The 22,548-nt window shown below is 38.4% G+C and overlaps 1 pseudogene; it reads left to right on the forward strand.

Moving 5' to 3' along the window:
- Positions 1–273: 273 nt before the first annotated feature.
- LOC148298473 (serine/threonine-protein phosphatase 6 catalytic subunit pseudogene) lies at positions 274–7,692 on the forward strand (annotated as a pseudogene).
- The last annotated feature ends 14,856 nt before the right edge of the window (positions 7,693–22,548 follow it).

Below are 22,548 nucleotides of genomic sequence, written 5' to 3' on the forward strand. Positions count from 1 at the left end.
CCCCAACCCCAACCCCAACCCCAACCCCAACCCCAACCCCAACCCCAACCCCAACCCCAACCCCAACCCCGAATGAGTCGATAGGTCGCAGAGCCCTTGAGATATAGTAGTTTATAATATCTATGGATTAAAGCTATTTATATTTGGAATCCCATTCACAATGAACATAGACAAATGTATCGAGCTCGTTCTAAAATGCAACATCCTTCCTGAAAACATGGTAAAAAAACTGTGTAGGAGGGTTAAAGCCTTGCTATTTTAATAATCGAACGTACAGCCCGTGCAGACTCCGGTGACTGTCTGTGGAGATGTGCATGGGCAGTTTTATGATGTCCTCGAGCTCTTCCAAAAGGGCGGCTCTTTTACGAACTAGAGGTTCATAATGATCGGGGATTTCGTTGACAGAGGGTACCATTCTGTCGAAACCATCACTCTCTTGTTTCTTTACAAACTGAAGTATCCGGATAAGCTGCTTCTGCTGCGAGGAAATCACGAATCACGCAACATCACATATATGTACGGTTTCTATGATGAAATCAATAAAAAGTATGGAAACCAGAACGTCTGGTATTACTTTAACGAAGCATTCGACTACTTGCCCATTGCAGCCATTATCTAAGGTACGCCCTATCCCATATTCAGGTAGCATTTTTTGCGTCCATGGAGGCCTGAGCCCCAAAATCTCTACCATTGATCTGATGCGCTCAATTGAGAGGAATGTAGAGATCCCCGCGAGCGGTGCTCTTTGTGATTTAATGTGGTCGGATCCTGAAGATATTGAAGGCTGGCATAAAAACACGAGAGGAGCGGGTTGGCTCTTTGGAAGCAAAGTCGTTGAATAGTTTCTGCATTTCAACGGGCTTAATTAGATATTCCGAGCCCACCAGCTCGTGAAATAGGGATATAAAAAGCATTTCGGAGGCACTCTCACCACGATCTGGTCAGCCCCAAACTACTGTTATCGAATGAATAACCTGGCAGCCATCGCTAAAATAGATCAAAGCCTTGAGTGCAAGTTCACAGTGTACGAAGCATCGGCCAGTAGTAAGAAATCCGAAAGTTACGCGAATATTCTTCCCTATTTTTTGTGATCAATCTATTAATTCTTTATAACTTACATTCTCATACTACTCTCATTCATATCCTCTCATTCATATCACTCGATCACAGTATCAACTCAATAATGCAGACTCACTATGATATGAAAATAAGGCGATAGTAGGAAAGTAAGGTGGTATAAAATAAATGTAATAGCAAATGTAATAGATGTGATGATAAATGTGGTAGTAATGTAATAGTATAGTATATTGATGTTCCTTTGTTTAGTTTAAAGGCGAAGGAGCCGGAAGCTCCCTCACTGCCAGAAATTTTGCTGTTTCAGTCACCCTTAACGGATGACAATAGAGCCTCACTAGACAGACTTGTGTGCAAATGCCCCGCTCCGCTCTAAGCGTTCAACCTAATTGATCGTTGAAAGCACTTCAGCCAGGTAAGTACTCCTTTTTATTCCAGACTCCATATAAGCTCGATTGTCAAATTCATTATGGGTCTCTGCTCTCACAGTTATAATTGGTTATGTCGCATATAGCTAGGCCAAGTCTCACGCACCAACACGCGCGTAAACTCTTGGCTGTTCAGTCGACTGCCCCCTTCACACCCCCACACTCGCGTTTATTTACATAATTGTCATAAAGTTTGAATAATAGTTGATAGATCTATGCGCAATCCACGAAATATCGCATAGATTTCACATTGATTGACTTATCTAATCCATCCATTCAACAGGAAGTAGCAATTATAAGCAGATATGCTTGCACTTTCAAGGCCTTGCAGTGATGGTTGAATGTGCATGCATCCAAAATAATAATAGGTGGCGCATGAAGCCTCAAGCAGCATACAACGAAACGACGAAACAATCTCTATACTAATATAACAATTACCCGCTGAGGTGCAATACGGGTGTTGAGTTAGCACAGTTCAACCAATGCCATTATTTTATAATAGATAATTAATATTCAAAATCTGCTTCTATAATCCAGCATATCGCGTATTGCCAAGGTCAAATATAAAGTATATAAAACATTTGCCTTTCAGTATGGGTGACCATAAAAAATGTTATGGTTTGAATTATTGCTCAGGATTCTGCTCTTCTTGACTAGTTTCATTTTGGGATCGATGTTTCCATAGGCCTTCTCATTCATTAGGTTTGTATGCAAGGAGGCAGCACTTGATGCACAGCCACTAGTATTCTTTTTTTCGGTTCGAGGAATCCCGATCTTCTTTCTATTTGTCGAATCACGTACGAGCTGTTCATACCGATTCACTAGAGATTATACTTTTTTCTATGTCATGCTGCTGTGATCAAGATTTGAACTCACGTTTTTTCGGTCGGAATAAATGTACTTCATCTTGTCGATCGAGTTTTTTTTCAGCAGCTCATTGTCTTCTGGGCTTCTAGAAATGTATGACACATTTTTTGATGCCCTTTCAAGGTTCCTCGGGCTAGTGAAGACTTAGCTTCTATTCACCCTTGCATTCTCCTGAGTGTTCGCTATCTTCTTCGCTCGTTGCTATCTTCTGTCGATGAATTCGCTCTGGTTCTTCAACACTTAGTGAAACTTTTCGGAATTGTCTACATATTTCCTCTCTTTCTACTACTTCTTCGCCGCTTTACTATCTTCAGCAGGCTTAGCTTCATTGCTGTTATTAAGATTCGGCCGATCTGACCGGTAATTCGCCGAACTATATTTGCGATGTGCACGAGATGAGATATCTTTCAGGGATTCTCCGCTTTTGTACTCTTCGTATTTAGAAATGGGCAACTTGGCCTGCAAATTTTTGAGGTCGATCGGTAATTTAATCGTCTCGAGCAGCTAAACTCTCCCTCGTGAACTGTTTTTCTTTTGTTTCCTCAGGTTGCTAAAAGATTTGAGATATTCTTCATCGAAGTCGTACTTCTAATCCTCAGCAGGCTATTGATTTTCATTCAGCATCCTTATTCGCAAATTCACGAACTTTGTCACGATGATATGCTGCAGCAATTAGGCAGAGGAGGGACGATGGTGAGCTTTCTTTAATAAGCAGCGGTCGATTGTATCTGCAAGTTCGTAGGAGTAACAGTCCGGGATCGGCCTAAATATTTGATTCTGCACATTCCTGAATAAGTCCTACATGTTTTAACCATTGAATGGAGGGGTTAGGCTGGCCATTTCATAAACAATGCAGCCAAATGACCAAATATCGCTTTTATTGCCATATGCCTCGTCGCGCCAGACTTCAGGACTCGCATAATAAGGAGTACCGGTTTGAGTGTAGGCCAGGTTGCCCCGATTGACCTTAGAAACATTCAAGTCTCCGAGCTTGTAAATTTAGTTGGAACCGTACTTGCTTGTAAGGGGTGAGTCGGGGATCGAATTGATGAAGATGTTTGCACACTTTATATCTCTGTGCAGGATGTTTTGTCCGTGCAGATTGCTAAGCCCAACCAGAATATCAGCCATCATACGCCATATTACTTTTTCAGGGATTTTCTGCTTGCTTTGTTTCACATCTGCGATGTATTTCTGCAAATCTCCTCGATCTGAATATGATTATCGTTACCTGCATACTCCATCACGATGCAGAGAAGGTTGAGCTTTTCATCGAAAAAAGCTTATTTGTAGGCAACGATCGCGTAGCATTAAATGGAGGCTAATATTCTGATTTCGTTCAACGCATTTTCTTTTTATTTTTGAGTGAGATCTTTCATCCTCACTTTTTTTAAAGCATAAATCTTTTGGTCGCTGAGCCTTTTCACCTTGTATACGGTGCTAAATGCCCCCTCTCCTATCTTCGATAATGGAACAAAATCCCGTATAGAACTCATTTCCAAAGTTTAAATATATTTATCAAAGTGCAATAAAAGCGCATGCAATATAAGCAACTATATCCAATGCAATCCAATATATCACATCTCATTATTAATAACGAACTATGTACCCATCATGTGCACCTGCCTCACATTCATACGATTTCGACATTGCAATTCAGGCACTTATTATATTTAATTTATGGGCCTTTTAAGTCGTATCAAACAACTACACAATAAGTTTTAGCCCTTACGCTTCAGGAGACTTTATATATTTAACAAGTAAAGAGACTATCGAGTCCATGAATAAAGGAAACTGGATTTGTCAGCTCTGAAATTTAATTTGGAAAATATAATGGCAGCCGGCCTCAATTCAATAATTGAATGCAACAATGAAATACTCTTACCCATACAATATTGGCACTGGTAGTATGAGTAAAAATACTACAATCAATCGCTATCCTGCAGCCATATATACAACTCTACAGGCACTTATTAGCAATAATATTTTAAAATATGTAACAATTGATTTGAGAAACAGAGTGCACACGTAAAGCAAGGACAATGAGAAAATGAGAGCAAGTATGAATCAGAAGTTCTCGTCGAGTGCGTGGCCACATATTTTATAACATTGGCTGTAGTGGTTGGTTTCAGTAGAAGTAGAAGAGACATTTTTTCCTAATGGTATTTCGGGGTGTTGGTCATATGCTGGGACCAGTGGTGTTAGTTTTCTCCTTCTGAAGTGAATATGCTTGATATCTGCACAAAAAACCCTCCACTTTTTGTTTTCTGCGATGATCTACACAAATAACTGGCTCATGCTCCTGTAATATAATAAATTTTACAATCCCATGCGTCATAGAATCGAAACTCAATAAATAATTGGGCTCTGTTTTTATGCTATTCAGTCGGCTATGCTAAAATAGGCCATGGAATGTGTTTGCAAGACCGCATCCCCTACTGGAAGTCAATAAGTTATTATTATAATAAACTAAATTCTGAATATCTGGTTTAATTGGATTTGCTTTGCTGAAAACTAAGTTTCTGTTCGATTTGTTTGATCACTTCATTCAAGCGAAGTCTTAGCTTATGAAACTATACTTTTTGACGGTTACCAATTCAAGCATCAACAATCAACAAATCCATAAATTCATAAATTCGCAAATCATGCAGAATTCATGATTCATATAACTTAACAGCTATTCGAAATCACATCGCAATGTATTGCCGATCAAAATCAGGTTTGTCAATGTTTATATATGTATATTTAGATGATGTATAATTATAAATGTATATATGTATTTATGCATTGGCGTATGTATTTATGGCATCGCATTACTTATATTTATAACTTGATACATACATAGCATCATGCCTTCCAAAGAAGAATACTGAGCTATCTTATTTGCAAAAAGACATATTTTTTGGTTTGATGGATGACATGGCCCCCAAAATTCCTGCCGACAATGCAGTTCCAGCCATTGCCTCGCTTGTCCATTTCAGTCTTCAAATATCTTGATACCACTCTTTATTGCCGATGATCTTTAAGATTTTCCTTAAAAGACAACTCCACCAGCTCGAGGACCTTCATTAACTACTCCTGTTCCATATCAGTCGCTTTCACTAATGGTTTCGAGTCTCCAATTGTCGCCATTCTATTTCTGTAACTAATTCAGTATTCAAATATAAATGGGAAGTGTCATACGCTACTTATATCATTGTTATTCTTACACAATAGCCTCACTCTCCCCTTTAATCTTCGCCATCTGTTAGTTGATTGCTCATACTCATATCTTTATACATAGAGCCAAGCAAAGCCAGATGATGCTTATAATAAACCAAAATCGAGTTAACTTTTCGTGATTAATAATATTGAGGAGTCATTTATTTCATGGCTTTGGTTTTATTTATTAATTTTTGATGTTTTTCAATTTTATGCATTTGAAGAGAGTTTAGCATTTATTTAAAATAATCAATGGACAGTTTCTAAAGGGCTGACGAACTACTAGAAGTGCATATTTAAACCACCAAGGAGAATTAAGAGGCAACAACGTAAAGTATAGATGATTTCTGCATCGCAGATCGACTCTTACTCCAACTTGAAGCTGAATATCAATACGTCCACTCATTTAATGATAAAAGCTATTCGAAAACGCATTGCGTCACCAAAGAAGAGGAATTAAACTATGAATAAAATTAACCATAATATCCATAAAATTAAGAGTGTCCATAGGGTTATTCGAAATTAGATTTCAACGATTAAGACGAGTCAAATTCATCTCGCTCCGAAACTAATTAAGATTACGTTGGTCAAAATAGGCAGCCTGAGGGCCAGGAATAAGATATTCAATTTGAGAGCAACCCATAGCTCATGAGCTCAATGATCGAAGTAGGACCCGTCCCGTCATCATTATTTAGAGTGCCTGAGAGATAATTTGGCTAAATAGATGAAGTCCTGATTAAATAAAAGGCTTTATAAATGTAAGTCAAAGTTCCAGAGTGGGCTAAAAATCCAGTAGACTTGTAGAAAAGAGTTCGCGAACTCTTCAACATGAAAATCAATATGAAACCGTGTTGGAAAGCCGAGTAAATTTCTTGAGAGACGGCTTATGCATAGAGTTGATAGTCATAGTCTCCATGCTAATTGAACAAATAGAAATAATACAATCCGAGAGCAAACAATATTTATATTATATAATTATACTCGGCTTCAGCCATTGCTTAAAAAATGAAAAATCCTAAAATAGTCTGTATCTTCTAATTGAATGCGTTTTGAGTTTGTTGTTGTCTTTCCAAAAGAGAATCCATTGATTTTTGTTACGGATTACTTGCAAACAATCTTGTTCGCTAATCTGTTTTATATGATGCAATGCGAAATTGTTTAAGGGTCATGCAAAAAGAAAACATCAAACTAATATTATTATTGCCATATTATTATTCTATTTCGATTGCGATTTAAACTTAATTTCTCAAGCATCTTACATAGGCCAGAATGTCAGAAAACCTCGTCGATTTTAACCAGCTAACAAGCGAAGGACTTGCAATCAATGCAGCCTCAACGATTTATGAAGGCATGTTCACGAAGAACGTATTCCAAAATGGGTACACTAAAAATTTGATGACTCAGATTTATACACATATTTCTGAAAAGAATGCCAAAGGCTCGTCCAAATTTCACACGATGTTGGTAAAAATTGTGAGTAGTTTAGATGTTTCGATAAATACTGGTCCAGAAGTAGAAAAAGATTATAGGGCTTCTCAATGGTTGTACAGCCCTCCTCGACTTGTTCCAGAAGATTGCCACAGAAACTGACCCAAAAAAAAACATTTCGGAAAAGGGGAAGAATCTCTTTCCAGAGGATAAAACAGGAATGTTCGGCAAAAAATATATTCGAATAATCTTGGAAATGATTGTGTTTTTGGGCTATTCATTTCCCTCGATTCCGAGCGGGGAACCCACCAAATTTAAAAAGGTACTCAGCAAGCTTATTGAATAAAATGTCGTTATGCCCACAGAAAACGAATACTATCCACAAATAAAGAAAAACACTTCTAAATATTCACCAAATCCAGTGAAACCAGCAAAACCAGCTAATTCAGATAATTCAGATAATTCAAGTGATTCAGACATTTCAGATAATTCAAATAATTAGCCTAAAACTCAAACTCAATCTCAATATCAATCTCAACTTCAACCTCCAGCCAAACTCAAACTCAAACTCAAACTCAAACTCAAACTCAAACTCAAACTCAAACTCAATCTCAATCTCAATCTCAATCTCAATCTCAATCTCAATCTCAATCTCAATCTCAACTTCAGCCTCCACCTCCAGCTAAAGTTGTGAGAAAGAGAAGTTTTTCTCAATAAAGTCATGGAAAATTTGAAAGCCTAACTCGATTTGTTAAATTTAAAATAGAAGAGTATATCGATAATCTCAGTTAATGCGAAGACACTGAAAGCCTCTCAGAGAGCATAATTAATGCCCATCGTATGTTTCTTGGGGAAATAATTAAATTTGACGAATTTGGTAAATCAGTCTATGATGCCAATGCTGAAATTGTTGAAGAGTATATAGAAATCCGCAAATTTCTCACAATCGAACGCTAATGTTACCAAAAGAAAATGTCCAATAATCAGATTCAGGGTTATTGCAACGAAATCATTCAAAAGTATGAATACATCTTTGCCAAAAAAAAACAATCTCAGCCGAATACGTAATTAAGCTTAAAATTAGAAAATAATAATTAGTGGAAAAGCTCAAAAGAGAATCAATAAATTCAAGGAGCAATTAAAGATCTCTCTCGAGAAAACAAACGAAACAATAACACAACATTCAATAGCATACGAAACATGGCAGGGCATCGAGGACTGATACTGTTATCGATCGAAGATAAAGTAGCAAAGTGAAAGAGCAGGAACTTCGAAATCATTATAGTAACATGAAAAATCGGCACATTGTCGAGCTAACTGATCTATTCAGTAGACTTGAAGAAAGATCAAAATCTAAATCAATGAATAAGGGATTCAAAGATGTCGAAGGTAAATGTGTCTTTATGCAGAGTTGGTTAAAAAATAAAAATAATAGATCAAAGTTCATCCAATGAAAACCCGCAATGAAGGGTCACAAATTATCCCATCTCAATTGAAAAAGGACGTGAAGATAAACAGCATTTTTATGAATCCTCCAAACTAATCACCTCCCTTCAAAAGATACGATGGTGAGACAATAATGACAAAGAAAAAGATGAACAAAATTTATTCCGATATCCAAAAGTAGCACCATCGCAGATTCAAAATCGCAAATCTTCGGAATCGATACCCTTTGTTCGACAATGAATCCCTGCAGATTGGTTTCAAATCTGAAGCCATTTACGAGTAGAATGAAGACGATTTCAATGAGATTCTCTCTTTAGAAATCTACTTTGGTAACAAAACCTCATAGCAACTAAAGAACATCGAAGTTATTTTCGAAGGAAATCAAAGTAACTATGGGTGATATGCTTTAGACTGCTTCATCTATACGAATCCCAGAGATTTCCCGTCGACTATTGAAGGGATGCAGCAAACTAAGCACGAACTCATGATCGTTCCTTACAAAGTCCCATACGGGTTAATCACAATGAAGATAGCTTATCAATGGGAATCTTCCAACCTCTGCACAACCCTCGCACTCCCCAACTCAATTTTGAAAATGACTGCCTTTATCGAAATTTCAAATGTCGACAATAAAAACTATTGGAAGTAATCTACCAAAATTTATAAAACTGAGGACTTCAAGTTATCACATTACATTCCTCCGAACTGCATCCGCAAATACATACCTCAATTGAGCGAACTCACTAATTATTCAGCATTTTTGTCACCCGGTTCAGTCATCGACTACGAGCTGTACTGCATCATATAAATAATGGATGCCTTCGAGGGTGCCCTCAAAATTAGCGTGCGGCCAGATTTGAGTGTGGTTATTCAAGTCGCAATGATTGACCCAAGCAATTAAGGATTAAAGCATGTAATATTTTTTATGGAAACTCTTCAAATGATACTGCATTAAAACGATAGCTGATTTCGCCAATATTTAAGTCTATTCAAATTAGCATCATGGCTTTACATTTGGCTCGAGCCCAATAAATTCTCTGAATGATACGTCGAATAGGTTGAAAAATAAGCTATCTCTATCCCTCCGAACCCTCTCTTTGAAAATAGGAGAATTCTTTACTTCCAGATCTATTCTTTATTGGTTTTATTCATATCTCGGTTTCAGCGTCTCGATATATTTTTCGTATATTTTTTCACACTCTTTCTCACAATCGGGTTTCGCCTCATGCGGCTGCAATTTACAAGGCTCCAAGCATTTTTTGAACTCTTCAGTGAGATCAAAATATACCTTCATTCTTTCTTGTTTTTATGAGGAATATACAGTTTTCACTTTGGCCCTATGGATTACCTCCTTTTCGATCATGTGTGTAATTATCGTCACTATTAAATATTATATAAATTAATCTCATATGAGCCAATCTGCTTCTGCATAAGCAATGCCGTTTGCAAGTTAATAATGAGCAGGAGTGCTTCAAATAAGGGTTAATGTGATTTAGCTTAATTTTGGTATTTAATAAAATAGAATTTTATTTTTATTGAGAACTAATCAGTCTTGATATGATTCCAAAATCTAATTGATAATTGCAGGGACATTGAATTTTCGGACTAAGTATGCGTTTTATTTCTTTTCAGTATGGAAATAGTCGACGATTGTTGCTCCCCTGGTTCTTTTGCCTTTGAGTTCGACTTACAATCTGATGAAAGCTCCAGACTCGATAAAATGAGGCGTGAAAAGTGTTAACACGGCGAGAGGGTCGCAAAGTAAGGGAGGATTCGGTATTTACTTCTATAATTGATAGTCGTATATGTCTTTTACAAACGCTCCTTTCTTCGTTGCGACCGAATTGAACAAAATATTGGTTTCTGCCTGTAAGATGCCAAAAATCGATGTATCAAGAGTCACTAATGTGATATTTTTAAACCTGTTAAATACAATGTACGAGGCTTAAGGATCAAGGCCTACATTAAATTCAGCGGTATAGAAAGTATGGAGGCCAGCCAAGGTATCACTCGCACCCATTATTTGCACACAAGTGAAACATTACACGATTGATGGCTCGTAGAGATAGGCCTGGGCGAAATTTGTTAACGGGCCCATGTTAATGATGGCGATCTTTCCTTTATGCTTGATGGCAGACTCGGCTATAAACCTGTACGCTTTTTATTTTTGAACCAAAGTTTCGTCAATTTGATCTTTGAGAAGCTCTCTGTACTTTTCCTGTCTTTAGCCGAGCCCATCTTTTCCGAAGTAGAAATCTTTATGGTTCTATCCAGCAATGCTCGCATCGTTACCAGCATATACTGGGTACTTGACGCCACATATCGCCTGAGTGATGAGAATATTGGTGAGGACATCTTTAATCACAGCATTTCCATTCGTGGCAGTAATCCCTAAAAGCTTCTTGTTAAATTTTTTGCACATATGAAACAGCAGTATCAAGGCTTGGCTGTCATCTCCTCCAACATCACAATCCACAATGACGTATTCAAAGTCCTGACTCTGATGTTTGTGCTCGATGCTCCTTGGGTTCATATCTAGATGCAATAGTATTCAATGATAAAATGACAAACTAAAACTCAATTTATAATCACTATATCTTTTGAATCTTCATCCTGAGCTCAAGGTTTTCGAAATTATGGGCTGAACTCTGAATAGTTTTCCAGACTCTTTCAGGGAACATATTCTTTTTCCGTAAGACACGCAAAGTCTTGATGATTTACTCCATAAAAGCTACTTTCATGTAGCCTTTGTTCATTATTTCAGGAACGAATTTCCATATTTTTATGAAAGCGACTTCGTTGATGTTTCTCTTCAATACTTCGTAGCTCTGGGTCAGCAGTTTCTCCATCTTCTCAGAAAGTTTATAGTTGTAGTTGGCCAGAATGGTCCCTTGGAAATAAATTTCACAAATTTATCCTAAATCGATCACGTTGATTTACGCCCCTCGGCACAAAATATACACCTCAGTAAACTCCAGCAGATTCTTTTTCTTATATTGGATTTCATTATTATAGAGTTTGCCATTCGCATGAAAACAGCGTAGCATTGTGATAATTTATTTGAGGTTCATTTTGTCGAGCTCATCCATCAACTTGAAGTCGGCCTACCTTCCATTTCGGGTCAGCACATACATAATCTGCACTTTTTAACGAATATTGAATTTATCTCGATTGTGATAGTAAAGTCGTTCTGCAATTGAAGCAAACTACTCTGTAATCGGACCCATTCGCGAAAAGGCAGTGATTATCTATGTAAAGCTCTGATGAGTCGCAAAAGGGAGCATCACTGCCAGCTTTGTCTCATAACTCATCATTGTAGCTGAAGTCGTAGTTACGACCGTTGACGAAGGATTGTTTCGATTGGTTTTGGACTTTGTGAGGGAGTAGAATATCTTGCTATAGCTTCGAATGAGCTCAGGGTTAGTTGTGGGTTTCAGTATTGATAAAAACTAGTTCTCTATTTATTTCCAAAGCAGTTTGTTATAGACTGAAGAAATCTTTGGGCCGTCGACTAAAATTTTGTGGACTGTCACTGAAAACTATTTTATTGTCAATTTCTTAAATAGTGCAATGAGCCGACTATGGCCCTCTTGGATTTATTTAGTTAGGGAGAGGAAAGTGCTGGGGTCTACGAATAAACTCTTGTCAATGGCTTAGGGGTGTATACTCTACGATATTCTATGTGTTAATTCTACGATTTTAAGTAGTCTCTGTTAAGAGCTTAACTCTTAAAACTAAAACTATGTAGGTATTATTTCATCCCATAGAGATATGTATGGTTATTTTTAAACAAGAGGGCTTCTAGTTAAGTTTTTATTCAAATTGGATGGTTTGGCTATCTAGCTACGATTGTTTTAAAGGTTGTTGAGTGAATTTCCTGAACTTTTATTGCTACTCATCTGAAATAACGAGTAGCCAGTTAAGTAGCATTTCGAATTTAATTTGGGCAGAGAACTCAAGAGAGCGTTTTTCAAGAGCCTCACGCATGAATTTTGCAGCATAATTATCTTTCAATGAATTAAATATAAACGAGTTTATTATTTGTAAAAATCATATGGCATTCAATCTTCGCTTTCTTCGTCCTGCTCGATTTTTTATATAATGTTTTTCATTTCTACTTTGAGCATCTATAGCAGTTTCTCCTCACTTTCCTCATCTAAAGAATGTTTTTCAGCAAAATTTGCTGCAAGTTGGTCGAGCCGATTTTCATCTCCTCGATATATTAAAATCCGGTCAACTTCCTCTCCTAAGTTCACATCCAAGATTAAAGTAGGTACTCTTTAGTTTGAATTTTGTGCTGAACTCGGCTTGTTCTGCTTAATGAGCTCGCCCCTATCTAAAAATCTTTTCTTTTATTCATGCTATGTCCTTCCTTTGTAAAGTCGATACAGAGTTTCATCTGTTTGTTTGCTCTTTAGTGCAGCTGGCTGCGGAGGAATCCTATTCTTATTGATTTGAGGCTTAAACGTACACTCAAGGTCTTCCTATTTCCTACTGCCCTTCATGGATTATTTTTTGCTTTGCAAGCTCTTGTGATAGTCATAGAGCTCGTGCGATTTTTTGTACCCTAAAAAGCCTGTCTCAGATACTTTGGAGTTCGCGAGAGATGAAGCGAAAGTATTGGGTTTGAATGTACATTCTTTGAGCTATTAGTTCTCTCTTTCATTTTTAGTTCTTTATTTCTTAATATCTTTCGATATTTTATGCAGGACAAGCAAATCAGTATGGGAAATAACTCCATCCTCCGGGATCGAAAAATCAATTTATGGGTATTCATCGATAAGTTCATTCGCTTCTTCAAGCATCAAACTCCTGTGTCTCTCTGCCATTTCCACGCTGTGCTTGTTGATTTGGGGCTTGAATGAGTATTCTTCGACTCTTTCTTCTTTTTGGCGATTGCCCTGAGAGGAAAGTCTGTTTCGGTAAAACAAACCGAAGTACTTCTGTATTTTCCGACCTTCAGCTTCATCATAGTTGAGCTCTTTGCTCGGATCTGGTTGATCTCCCTCTTAAAAATTGACAGGATTTATATGATAAATTCCAATCAAAGCTAATAAAAACACACATATATTTCGAGCGTTCGCCTGATACTTCTCAATTTCACAATACGCATCATGAGCCAGTGATTTTTAGTTCTACAAAGCATTTGATTCGTACTCTTATTATGGGTGAATAAAGCCCATATGCTCTAAAAGTGAGTTGAACATGGCTGGATCCATTGAGTAGTTCAGTGAAGAATTTATTTGGAGATTCTAAAGACTAAAGAAGAATTATCGAATAAACTTTTGTGCTGCATACTTTTCATTGTTTACATTTACAACCCTTTCTGGTTTCGAACACGCTGAGTTAGTTGTCATTAGAATTTAATAATCTTTCTACTGCCTTCGAAGAGCATCGGAGTACAAAAGCTCGTCAATTGGGCCACTTCTCATCATTTTTTTACTGCGGGCATTTATGGTTGGATGGAATAGTCGTTGCTCTTTATTTTGGTTTCTGTTTTATTCGTCAATTTAATTCTATTTTTCCCGAAGAGCATACAGCCTTTCATACACTGTATGAGCTTTGGGGTCTTTTGACTTTTTGTCTTAGGCGCTGTTTGAGTTGATTTTCGGATGATAGGTTGCCTTTTCCTCTTTCTCTTCAACATTTTTTTTAATAATTTATCGTTTCTGTTTAATCTTCTGCATGTGGGCCTCCTGCTGATGCAGAAATTAATTAAAATCTCTCTTTGGCCCTTTCGAAAGTAGTTTGGGATGGAAAGTGCACTCTTTCAGGCGTCTTTGCTTTTACATTTCCTCGAGTTACTTTCTCTTGGCCTCCTTAATGGCTTGCCTTCTGTTTATCTACTCCCCTATATTCTTCTGTTTTTTTTTGAGTTCATCAATTCTGCCCTCTTCCTTGAGTTTCGAGAATTGCATTAAATGTTAAAGGTCGTGCAGTATATTGTGATGAGAATTCCTTTCGTTATTTTTTCTGCTTGATTGCATCGAGTAGCAATTGGAGGTTGGCAATATCTTGACATTTGTACCCTCGTCCATATCATCCGGGTTGTAGTCGTATTCTTTCATCATATTAAATGATTGTCGTTAGTGTTCAAATTATTATACAAATATACTAAAGTATCGATGCTAATTAATCTATTCATGGCATGATACTCATGTCGATAATCATAATCGGAAATACACAATTAAATTGAAACTATAACAGATAAATATAGGTTAATAACAATTAGATTATACGAAATTTGTATTGAGTTATGTGGTTAGATTGGGCACTTACTTCGCATAGGAATAAAGTGGTGAGATTGAACTATATATAACAATAAAATATAACAGTAAATCTATAATTGAATTGCCAATACAATGTCGAGAAGAGGATTGAGTCCGATTCGAGTCCTCCCAGATCCTTCTGGGCTCGATTAAAGAGAAGTCATTATCAAAAAGCTGAAGGAGTAGCTCATCATGGCCAGAGGAAAATAAAAAGAAATCCTCATCCTGGAAAACTACTTGAATTAGCTGATTGAGAAGAACAAAATTCTGCAGGAAGACGCCAAGAGAAAATAGATCGAGGGCAAGCACAAGGCTGAATCCGCTCATAAAATGATCAACGACCTCAAGAGGGAAGTCGAAAGTCTAAAAATATAACTGAGAAACCATAACACCGAGTTGGGGGAGAAAGAGAACGAACACGTCGAACTGAAAAGGCACCTCGCAAAGAGAGGCACTTAAATAGAAAAGAGCCGGAAATAGAGCATTTTCCTGCAGCAGTAGTACGAAGACCTCAAGGATGATCACGGGAAGCTGCTATCCCAGTATGAAATTCTCAGCCAGGAACTTGGCAGGATCGAGTTGACCAACCGCAACTATTAGTCACGGATCAGCGAGCTGAAGACAAAAATTGCAGAAGTGACTTCCTATATAGGCGAACTCAACGACTAAAATAAGATCTTAAAGGAAAGGCTGCGCAAGTATGAGCAGGACAACAATAATATTAGTGACAATGTCTCAGCCCAAGACGAGCACATTGACAACATCGAGCATGTGTTCGCAGAGGAACATTAGGCTATCAAAAAGGAAGTGGATCATTATATCGAGTTCGAACATACGAATGAAAGGCTGCTCACTTAGACCAGGCACGAGCTGAACCTGCTAAAATCGGAAAACGAGAAGACCAACGAGCTCACGAATGTGATCACCAGAATCGACAAGGAAATTAATCATATCAACAAATAAAATGAAGGAGTGCAAGCCCAAATCAAAGAGCTCATCTCTGTGAACACTGACTACTCCAAACAAAACGATCAGCTCTCCAAAGACCTCAATAAGTGTCAAGTCCATTTGCAGAACCTGCTCAAACACAATGCATACATCGAGGAGGAGCTATCAAAGTTTCTGAGAGAAGACGACCACATTATTAATGTGATTCGCAAAAAGAGGAAGCTGCCCAGTTTAGCAGATTTTGTGGATTTGAGGGAATCCAGAAAAAACACCGATCGCACCTTCATCTGATCTTATTAACTCTATCCTTTAATATAATTGGATGCATTGCCGAGGCTTGCTATTGCCTCGCAATTCAGTCGTAAAAATAGGAATATATATATCAGAGTAGCATTGCCATATTATTGTAGGATGATCCTTCAGGCTTTCTTATTCAGCTTCACAACAACCACAATGATCAGGGCGATCACAAATAAGGTAATCAATGATCCGAACATTAGTTTCCTTTTTAAAATTGCTAGTTGAATCAACTTGATTGCATTATCTGCTTTATCGGCCTCTCCTCGGATATCTTTGTTCCGATTAATGCCTGCTTGCAGCCGCTATCCTTGCCAATACAGTTATCTGCCCATGCTATCCTGAACCCTTTCGTTTTCATACATGGTCACTTTATCTGCTTGCAATTGCAGATTTTGTTTTTCATACTGCATAATGGCATGAAAGGGGTTGGCATCCCTTCTGACATTGGACTAGCCGTATTGCATTACAACATACTATCTATGCTATCGATTTTTCTTTTTGAAACGACTGAGCTATTGATTCAGACAATGAGTACATTTCGATAATAAATTGCTTTACTCTCTGGACTCAGCCTCGAACTCTCCACTTCTAATATCTTGATCTATGATAGTTATGGATGGCATGTACGAGTTGCTCCTCTTCAGAGAGTAGTTCGCTGATTTGAGAAACGTTGTTGGGGTTGCGATCGAGGATTAAGCTTTAGATTCTTTGCGATATACCCGTTAGCTGTTCCTCGTAGCGGATGATATCTTTGACTGGTTAATTTTTTTGAATCTGCATAACATTATACGATACTTTCTCAACATTTTAAACTATATTGCGCAGGAAGCATATATTTAAAGTATATCGTTGGTCAGATGAGTACTATGAATATCATATCATCGAATGAGCACAATGAATATCACCGAAACTTGGTGTTAATTTCCTCGATTTCAGACATCAGCAGCCTAAACTCAGGCAGTTGCGTCACAAAGACAATGTTCTCCTCCTTGCCATTTTCTACTGTCTTTAGGCAATTCTTCATATACATTTTATTAATTATAGACCTTTCCTGGCTTTGCTTCAAATTGAACAATGACCAGTAGGCTTCCTTCAGAACCCCAATCTTCGGCCCATTCATTTTATCAAACTCCAATCCTTCGTATTTCTCACTCAAGTACGCACTCAGCTCACTTGAAATCAGTGTGTTCTCTGAAAAGAACGAGAGGAAGGCTTTTGCAGGAACATGTGATTTGTGGCAAGCTCTATGTTCATGAGAGTATTTACATTATCACATACTTTAGCGATTGCACACCTTTCCTCCACTATTCATTGGCAACATCGACCCTTTCATCTTTAAGGATCGACCGAATGAGCCGCTCGTTGATGCCTTATGATTTAGTCACTATTGATTTCACGACTTGATCAATCTGAGTAAGCTGTTTGTACGATGAGTTTGGAGATCGGTAAGGGGATATCTTTAAGGGAGTTCAGGTTCGAAATCAGGTAAGGATTCAGAAAAAGTTATGTCATTATCTGCTTTAAGATTAAATGGGACTATAAAATATTTCAATTTATTCACTGCTTATGTTGTTTATTAAGGGCAGCATAAGTTTATAGTTTAGATGTGTGCATAAGTTTATAGTTTAGGTGTGCGCATAAGTTTATATTTTATAAATATTCTTTCAAATTCCATGTTTTCTAAGATCAAATCAGTGTTCAAGCAGGAGCCAAACCCCTAAACAATCCCTCTGAACCACCCAAAAGTGAAAGATGGCAACGAGGAATCATGCCCTTTTGCTAAAAATAAGACTGGCGCATCTCAGGAATGTCCAATGAAGGACAAGTCCAAAAAGAATGGAAAGCCATAGGTCGACAGTGACGCTGACTCGGAGGAGGAAAAACCAAGAGGAGGTTGCCCTTTCATGAGTTCAAGTGGCAAAAAGAAAAACCCTAACTTAGGTATCGAATGCCCGTCAAAGTTTGATGAACCTTTCGTCTCCAAATTTAAATATTATCTTTCCGAGAGCAAAATCAACTTCTCATCCCTGCGCAGAAACGGAAAAAGTGAAAATATAATTCGAAACAAGTTCGATAAATATCCTATATATTTAAAGCATACTCTCTTTTACAATGGTGAGGATTTTAAAAAAGTTAGAACCTTCTAGTGCTGCTCAAGGTTTATGGCTTACGAAGAGCTGCGCGAAAGAGGAAATAAATACTTCAACAAGGGCAAGTTTGGCAAATCTCTTGAGTGCTATGAAAGGGCGATGTCTCTGTATGTGTGGCTTGAACATGAGTAGTGCTCTTTGTCCCAGACTCTCGTCGAGAACGAAAGCTGCATGCCAGAAATACCCTCGAGGAGTTAAATAAGCGAGTAAGATATGGTTGGCTCTAAAATAAATATAAATCTGAACCAGGATAAAGCCTCGTCGGCCGATGAGAGCCCAATGGATAAGAATTTCGATGACTTTGAGGGCAAATATAAATAATTTTTCATCGTCTACAGCGACTCGAATGTTCGATGCTTCAGAGGATAGGAAATGGAGGAGCAAAATGACATCGACATGAGGAAATCTCTATTGATTCAGATTTATCTCAATATGGCCGCTGCTTACATCAATCTCAATCACTATTCGCTCGCTCATCAAGTCCTGGATGATGCCTTCCAACTATCGGATCGAGTGTCACAAGTATATCTGAGGAAGGCTCAAGCTACTTTGTTCAATAAGGGAGCCAGCATGGAAGATCTACGATCCGCCCAACTCAATATTTCCAAAGCACTCGAAATGCAGCCCAACGAAAAGATTTTTCAAAACACCAATATCAATATCCTCAAAATGGTCAACATCCACGATGCTGCTGAGGTATACGAAAAAGTCTCGAAGGCAATCGAGCAATAGATTGATAAGCTGAGAAGCAGATACGAAGAGGAAAGAAACAGCATTGTAGATCGTTTGAAGCAAATCAACAAAATAGAGCAATCGATGGTCAGAGAAGGGAAGACTCCGAGAGAGGGACTGCTAGCCTAGCTTCTCTCTTAATCGCAGTAGTATAAAATAATCACGAGGATATACAGCAAGTACATGAGAGTCATGGACTTTTTCACTGAAACAAAAGATGAAGAGCAGCTCCAACTCGCCAAGCAATAGTTCCAAGAGGTATTGAGAGTCATTAATTAAATTGAATTCATCGAAAGAATCAACATCGACCCGCACAACCCAGATTTCGGGAACGAAGAGGCCAAAGTTCAAAACAGAATCTCACGCATAAAACGACAGTATATCTATCTATATATTTAGGCGATGCGACGATATTTATAACGGTGGCAGATACAACTTCCAAGTGTTGGAGTGGGCGATTAAGGAAATCGTCGACGAATAGCATCAATAAAGGAAAGCCAGAGAAAAAGAAATGAATGATGCCAAAGGTGAGCAAACTTAAAACAAATCTTCAAGTTTGTTCAGTTTTAGTAAGATTAAGGACAAATTAAGCTTCCCAACCCCAACCCCAACCCCAACCCCAACCCCAACCCCAACCCCAACCCCAACCCCAACCCCAACAAAATAAATGATCGTTATTCTGCTTCAATATTTCCAACTAATCAGCATTGATTCTAAATGTGCTCCAAAATATATCACTTATAAAGTATATTGGCCATCTCTTTCTATGATATTAATCACTCGACTCGACTCGATGATATGAATAGTATCATAGAATAGCTGGTACTATACACTATTAATGCAAAGTATCAATATCAGTAGTAGCAGTGGGCATTCATAAGACCATTTCCAGTCCAGCCTCTTCCATCTCATAGCACTCTAAGTCATGGATTTTGAATTCGGACGACCCCACCAGCCACTTTGCATTGCATTATTGGTTGCAATGGGGCTAATATGAGCTGGGCCACTCGCAGATGCTGTCCTCCTCTGTGCAATTCTCCGATATCATCAGGTCAGTGCTGAAGCACACGATGTACCCCATGCTCATTGTAACGGCACCATCAGCATCTCCGGGATTTACATTGAATTTCCGATTTCCTGAAATTGAAAATATGCAAGCTGAGTCATCTCGAATGGTCTGTGCGCCTTTGGGGATATTCTTCGTGGTGATTGCCCCGACGAGTTTGTCACTATTGGTCCTAATTAAAAATAGCAGTTGCTTATTTCTCTATCGCAGATCCTCAGCTTCGTTTATGTTTTTATTGGCTTGGTGGATGGACCTTCGAAAGATGAGTGTCAATCTTTTTTTAGCAAATCTTTCTGCCTTGATCAAATCTTTTAAGATTTGCAGTTCAGCTGGGGTTCGCAAAGTGACAGGAGCAATATCAAACTCGAGTTGCTATTCGGCTTTTTCTGTAACCGGCTGAGTTATATTCATCTGAGGAGAATGCAATATGTTGCTGCATTCCATCCGATGCGAGTTCTTTAAATGCTAGGAATTCGTAAGGTTCGGATAGTGCTTTTGGATGTATGCATCACTTTCCTTTTCGAACCCTTCGAAGATTTCGGTGAACCTAACCCACGAACTTTCGATCTTATTAACCTTTGTCGAAATATAATTCATCTTCTTTTGAAAATCACTGCTGCTTTGTTGCTGATGCACTCTGACCCTCAACTTTACCATTTCCTACTGAAGGTTGCTGCTTCTTTGCAATGATCTGGCAGATGTCGACTTTGCGTCAAGCATTTGAGCCCAGATCTGTTGCTGCTCCCTTTCGAGTTCCTATTTTATTTTGGAGGATAATGTCAGTTCCATTTCAAGGGAGAGAGACTTGGGCTAACTTTCCCAATTCTACCAGCTTTAGGTTGTCTTGATGCCTAAAATCTCCACACCAAATTCATCTTCGACTTGGTCTTACTCGACGACCTCCTCAGATGTGTCTACGCCCGTGGGATTTATATATCGGCTGCCTTTGTCTTCCTGGATGAACAGGTTTTTATACTATTAGGATGTGAGTTTTTTCTTGTCAATGAGCTCGAATTTGAGGTTCTTGGCGTACTGTTTGCTGAGCCGATTATGGGCACAATATTTTGAAATCAAATCGATAGTTTCGTAAACCGATAACACATTGAAAATACTCTGGCGATTATAGGTCTTGATTACAAGTTTAAATATTTCCTCCGATGTCCTGAATAAGCTCTACTGCTGGGTCTTCAGCTGGTTATAGTGGCTGCTTTCGAAGTGCTTCAAACATCTTGAGAATATGGGCTCCTCGTCGTACCTGATTGCAATGTTGAAAATTTAAAACAGTTTGTAGTGCTGTATATTCTGGATAATGTCCGCCTTGAGGATCCGGAGCAGTGACTCAGTACCCAAATAATGTAGCAGTGAAAAATAACCCAATGCGTCTTGCCTCTGTATTTCGTAGCTCGCCCCATATAGAATATGCAACGCTTGGCTCACATGTTATTCCTAATTCGCAGCATTATTACCTCAAAGCTCCCAGTGAGCTCTAGTATGCCTCGTTCGCGAGTGAGGGCCGACTTGAACAGGGTTGACTATATACGAAGATGGGCCTTTTGCAGCTTAAACTTCAAACTCTTGAACACAATGGCCACATCGAATTTAGAATCGACTGGGAAATGCTCCCTGAGCTTATCTTTGGGATGCTCCAATCGCAGCTCGATCATCTACTCAGCCATATCTCGTTTACTATATGCTTAATTATATTGCTATTTAAACAATTGCCGAAACAACATCCTGCTGCATTGTATCAGGCGGAATCAGCAGACTATTGATCATATAAATAATAATCCGACCAAATGCATAGCTAGGCGAGGCTACTCATTTATTGCGTTTGTATTGTTGCCTCGATGATCCTTTCGAACTCATTCACTCTCTAAAGTATATCGCATCGACCACCTAACACCAAATAAGCTGGGGAGTTCGCGAATGCCAAACTGTATAAAAATAGCACGCATCAGACATTACTGCTTTCGACTCGCAATGTCTCATTACTAAATGTCCCAGATGCCATGCAAGCAACCGATTACACATGCGGGCCATCAAGTGCGGCAGCTATTCTTAACTATTATGGCATTGATGATTTCAGATAAATGGATATTGCCAAAGCCGCCAATACTTCAGATTAATATGGTACAGCCCCTCGCAGCCTCCAGCGGGCATTAAACCAATTAAACATTTCGGCTAACGCATAGCTGTACTAGTATATGACAATTTCGCAGCTGGAACAGTATCTCCTGAAGAAGAAGCCGATTATCGTGTAGATGCAGGCTTGGAGAGACCCTGATCCTTCTCCATACTTTCAAGACTGGGATGATGGACACTATGTGGTTGTAATTGGGTACGATGATCAGTACCTGTACTTCGAGGATCCCTGGATCTTCAACTCGATTGCCTACTTGGAGAAGAATTAGTTCAGCCTTAGATGGCATGACAAGGTTCACGAAGAGCAAAGGAATGTGTTCAATTTAGGAATCGTCATCAATATGGAGAATCAGGAAAAGCAAGTGGCAATTGGAATGGAGTGATCGGTCAAATCGAATTCAATTTCATATCAATACAATATCAATTTTGCCTTCAGCTGCATCAGGAATCCTGAAGGTGTTAATACCATACTTTCACTTCAGAATAACACGTGGCTT

The sequence above is a fragment of the Brachycentrus maculatus genome, unplaced genomic scaffold, assembly GCF_059751285.1.
Source record: "Brachycentrus maculatus isolate JH-2025_06_01 unplaced genomic scaffold, ASM5975128v1 h1tg001982l, whole genome shotgun sequence".
Lineage (NCBI taxonomy): Eukaryota > Metazoa > Arthropoda > Insecta > Trichoptera > Brachycentridae > Brachycentrus > Brachycentrus maculatus.